This window comes from Acartia tonsa, chromosome 8 (assembly GCF_053477335.1).
Source record: "Acartia tonsa isolate MP-2025a chromosome 8, ASM5347733v1, whole genome shotgun sequence".
Taxonomy (NCBI): Eukaryota; Metazoa; Arthropoda; class Copepoda; order Calanoida; family Acartiidae; genus Acartia; species Acartia tonsa.
In genome coordinates this window covers 33,963,230-33,968,825 of record NC_137267.1, presented here as the reverse complement: position 1 = coordinate 33,968,825, position 5,596 = coordinate 33,963,230, and the positions used below count along the sequence as shown (strand labels likewise).

Sequence of the window (5,596 nt, the reverse complement as noted above, 5' to 3'; positions counted from 1 at the left end):
CTAAAATAAATACCTATTTGTGTACTTTATCAAAGTTTCAAATTATTGTAGTACATTTACTAAGTGAAATAAAAGATGTGCAAGAAGCCAATTAAATAAAAAAAACATTAAAAAGGAGTAAAATCTCTAGGTAATCAGCTGTTTTGCGATATTTTGGTTGATAAAATGTTAGGCTTTCATTGACAAAATTATTTAAGACTAAATAAATCTTACCCAATCTATTTGAAGATTTGTAGATATATTTTTCAAATAGCGCAGCTGTTTCTTTAGGATTGTTGATCTGATTTAACTCCAGTGATTTTAACAGAAACTTTCTACTGCAAGATCTTAATCGTTCAGTTTCCTAAATTAAAAATAACTATAAAGAGAAGGGGGGGGGGGGGGGATGTAAAAATAGAAGATATCTCGTAAACCATTGCATAAAGAACACTACAAAACAGGGTTTCGGATCCTCAAAATTTGGTCAGTGCGGATCTTTGACAATAAAAATAAAATCACCAAATTTTTCAAAAAAAATTTATTCTTTAATTCGAAGTCAAAAATACTTTTAATTTTCAAGTCTGAACCTAAACCTTAAAGATTGGCTCTCATCAAGATAATGTCTGAGATTTTATATAAAGTTAGGTAGATTTTTCCATTTTTTCCGCATTTTTTGGAGTCTAAGGATCCGGATCCGCATTTTTTTGCGGATCCGGATCCTTGGACTCAAAAATATGCGGATCCTTGCGGATCCGGATCCAGATCCGGATCCGAAACCCTGCTACAAAATCACACAGAAAACTCAAACTATGTACCTACCTATTCGCTTCCAACAAAGAAATATTCTGGGGCATTTATGAAATAATCAAAAACAGACTTTGTTCTATTTTTTTTTGACACAGCAAAGCATTTAACAATTTTAAATCCCGGTAAACGGAGATTCATTGACGAAACAGAAATATATTTATTTCAATTTGACCTCATTATATCTTTTTTTTATGATGCTATGCATTCTATGTGATCTCTATACCATGGTTTGCGCGATATCCATTAAAATTTATAAAAAATATTGTGACTATAAAATAGCTTTGCTTTCAAAAGTTATAAAACTAAACCAATGATAGGTAACTCTGTAACAATTTATCCTTATAATAAAGTAACTGAATCTTTGTCTGTACCGAAGGATCTCGCAATTCACTGAACCAATATGGTTCTCCTTTACAAGGTAACTTCTCATAGGTCATGGGAAGGCTTATAACTATTTTGGAGCAGAGTAACACCACCCTCCCAAGAGAACCAACCACAGAAAAAATTACCCACCCCCTCCCATAATTTTTTTTATTCATTTTTTCGTTTTAATACTAAAATTGGCAGTTATGTGTCGACTAACCCCCCCCCCCCCTCAAGTGCCTCTAGGGGCGTAACCGCTAATAATAAAAAAGTAACTATTTAGCATAAATGTATATTCTCACAATAATAGACTGTGAAAATTATGAGAGCGGAGTGTACAAAAATGATAATATGTCAATGAAAGAATCTTACTAAGCAAACTAAATCTATATAGCGTATGCAACATAAAGATTTCTCTCTTTTATTCCAGGGAAAAAGTTATCTATAGTTTGTATAGAAAGAAAATATTCTATTTTTTGTTTTAATTGTAACAGTAGATAGAGAGAGAAGGTATAATGAGCTGTTTGTTACACTAGTCTCCAAAGTTTTATGATAACGTTTTCTTATTCGTTGTCTTAACAACTTTGGGCCAATTAATGAATTAAATTGTGGCCATAAGGTTTTTAAAAAAATCCGTACAATTCCGTACATGTTAAAAAAAATCCGAACATTTTTCCGTACATTTCCGTACAAATCCGTACATTTTTATACTAGTAAATATATTATTTATATATCAATTTGATTGGTTGGTTTATTAAATTGAGTGTCCATACATTTCAACCATTAATTATAATCTACAATAGAGGTAATTTTGTGCATCATCATTTGGGATGTAAATCAACATATCGGCCATTGTCTTATCCCTTTAGATCCCTGGTTATAATATATATCAATAAGTAGCCCAGCAATAATAAGTTCTGTTTTAATGACTAACAGTCAATCAGTTATAAATTTATGGAATATTTTGTTTACAGAGCTGAGTAGATGCGCTACTGAACTTAATTTTTTATATAATTTTGCTATTTCTTTATATTATTTATCCAAGATTCAAAAGTATATGACCCAAAATAAAACAAACATTCAGATATTAGTTTAAACTTATTAGGTAAGCTAATAATAAAAGACGTAAACTGAAAATATCAATACAATCAGAAACTTAAAATCTGTATTTCTGGGTATATTCAATCAGTTATCTTTTCTCTTAGCCGTGATCCAATGCATAATTGCGTAAAATTACCTACCTACATGTTTATATCTCAAAATAAATTTAGAAAAATATTAGGTACCATAATAGAGGAAAACATAAAGAATAGTATAAAATAACACCCATTATATGTTTTAATACGTTAATGGCCAAAAGGATAGGATTATATATTTAATTTTTATATACGGGTACCATGAGATCTCCCTAACAGCTGAATTCAATAGATAAGGGTGTGCTGTAAAGTAAAGCTATTTAAAGGTCCAGGGAAGGGTTTTAACTATTTTTGGAAGGGCACCTCCATATTCCAAAGAAATATTTAAGTTAATTTTAACTTTTCCTTTTTAAAATTAAAAAAGGGGGCGAGGTTCACTTCTCCTCCCAACCCGCTTCACGTGCCCCTAGGGGCGTAGCATCTTAATCTATACTTAATATAAAGTAAATTATGCCTAAAGTAAATAAAGTGAAATTAGTGGTCTGAATGGGGAGTTTTGGGCTATTTTCCTGCCATCCCCACTCTTCCCTAGAGGCTAGGGCCGACTCAACAGTTTATTGATAAAGATAAAGAGTTTAACATAGAATAGAGGAACATATTACTAGAAAATCTTACCAAATCTGATTTAACTTCAATGGTATTACTACTTTTCTCAACTCTAGATTCTAGCAGCTGTTTCCACTGGATATAAAGCTGTTCAGCTGCCAAACTGACGTTCGTATCAGAATCCTGAAACAATGGTAATAAAAATTGCAAAAAGTACAGCAATTTTACCTTGAAAATAATTGTGTTCAATTCAAATTATTTTTTGTTGTAATTCGAAAATTTAGAAATGCACGAACGAGGGGAATTGATTTTCATCATCTTCCAGCATTTTTTTATGTGAATATACTATGTAGATTTCTGTTAAACATATTATATCAACGAAAAAATAAAGTTTAACCATAGTTTTATAGGGGAAGAATACCTACAAAGCGATGTTTGTCTTAATGGTGTCAAATGTTTTGTTGAGTTCAAAGTGTATTTAAAGATTTAGACAAAAAATATCCTTGGATACTATAAAAGGCAGAAGTACATTTCTCGTATTCATTCGAATCCGGTGGATAGGAACCGGTTCTCATCCATACGAAAAAACTATGTCTAGCATCGTATTATATCCAGTTTTCTACGAATATAGAAATGTACAATCATAAGATTAAAACCAGTTTTTTTAGCCGGTGCCTTCGGCACCACGGGGCTAAAAAAAACTAGTTTTAATCTTATAATTGTACATTCTATATCCGCGGAAAGCCGTTTATAATACGATACGAGAAATAATTATTATAACACTACTTAGGACTTACAAATTATCACCCATTTGGCTAAATATATAAAATATGCAATATACGTTTGTTTGTGTGTTTAAATTTTTCATGGTACACTAGGCATAATTGTTATCGTTCATTTAACTCGATTTAACAGAAAAAAGTAAATTCACAAAAAGAATGTATAAAATCACTACCAAAAGGTGCTTAACATATCATCGTCTCGTTAGTACATAGGCCTCTTTAGTTTATGGTTGATTGGTTATTAGTTAAACAATTCAAAGGGGTAGTTTCACGAAATGCATTTGAACTTAATGTAGTGAACCGCATATTTTTTCCTGGTTAATTGGTTAAACTACATTTATAAAGCATACATTTGAAAGAATTTCAATTTTCTACCACGTAGTTTTTAAAATATCAAGACTTGAAAATCGTCTTTTTAAATTGCATATATCACAAAAAGACGATTTTCAAGTCTTGATATTTTCAAAACTACATGGTAGAAAATTAAAATTCTTTCAAATCTATGCCATATGAATATAGTTTAACCCATTAACTAGCAAAAAATATGCGGTTCACTAAATTAAGTTCAAATGCATTTCGTGAAACTACCCCTTTAGAAAGAGGTCAAAAGAAAATAATCTATTGAATGTTTATTACTCTAGTCCCCAAAGACCTGTAATAACGTTTCTTTTTTTTGGCTCAACAACTTTGGGGACTTGGTTGGTTAATCCAATTGAATGTTCAAACGTTTCAACCACTCATTTTAATCCTGTGTGTATCATTATTGGTAATGTACATCAATTTATCGGCAATTGTCTTGCATGACTTTAGATCACTATGAACGTATACAAGCAAGAAGGTCAGGTCAGCTAAAACTAACTAAAGTACTAAATATTTACCTTTCTTAGTCTATTTACAGTTTTTCCAATGCCAGTGTCGATAAGTATCTGAGTTGATGGGGACTTACTGCTTAACTCCTATTTGCAATAATTTATCATTGTCTATGAATAGTATCCGCTAGTTGACTCGTAGGTAGATAATATAAGGATAATTGCAATATTTTGAAAGTAATGACAGTGGTAATGTCTTGGACCTTGAGGAGGCTATAAATTCACCAGACCATGTTGTATGTTCACTACAGGGTTCCTTAGAAATTAACTTACACACGACTAGGACAAACTTATAAAAAAAGGTTTAATCAAGGTTGTATATGTTTACAGTTTATTTTCTATTAGGTAGCTTTTAATTTTTAACTGTAATTCCATTTCATTATGTACAAGCATCAACGCCCCAAAAGGCCTCTAAAGCACTTTAGGGAAGGGGTAAGTCGATTTGCCACTTTGCATTTTTTTTTTGGGGGGGGGGAGGATTTTTCTTGAAAGGGTAGTTACCCACCAAAATAGTTATAAACCTTCCCTGTACCTGTAAGAAGCTTCATTGTTAAGAAGTACCATGTTGGTCCAGTGGTTAGAAACATATCTAGCTACAGACAGACACATAGACATCCTGTTACTTTAATGTAAGGATGTCTTTCAAAATCTTTTGACAATCATAAATTCCTCAAGAACGGTTAGTTTTTCATCCACAGCTTTGGAGTCAGACTCTAATATTTTCTGAAATAAATACATTTTTCCTAACTTTTTGGCAACTATGTTTTACAAATCATTCTATTTCTATGATAATTCTCTTTCGAGTAACTGTTACTTTAATCTTATTAGATAATCATGCAATACTTTTTATTTATTAGAAGTAAAGCATTTAATTAACAAGGGTCTATCCGTCCAACTTTGAAGATTTATCAAGATGTTACTAAGTACAAAGTAAAAATATCACAATAGCCTTTGGATTTTTATTCAGGATTAAAAAAAAATTTCAAAGCTAATACTCTTTTCGTCTGATTGTCAGTCCCCCTGCCTCAAGCTTATGGTATTTTTACTAAATGTG

The 5,596-nt window shown here is 31.4% G+C and overlaps 1 long non-coding RNA gene across 1 annotated transcript; it reads right to left on the bottom strand.

Annotated features, from left to right (window-relative positions):
- Positions 1–3,029: 3,029 nt before the first annotated feature.
- LOC145326784 (uncharacterized) lies at positions 3,030–5,212 on the bottom strand. The gene is made up of 3 exons (XR_013881978.1): positions 5,075–5,212; positions 4,552–4,629; positions 3,030–3,074 (listed from the first exon to the last, which is right to left on the bottom strand). It is a non-coding gene; the product is annotated as an uncharacterized LOC145326784 (long non-coding RNA).
- Positions 5,213–5,596: the final 384 nt, after the last annotated feature.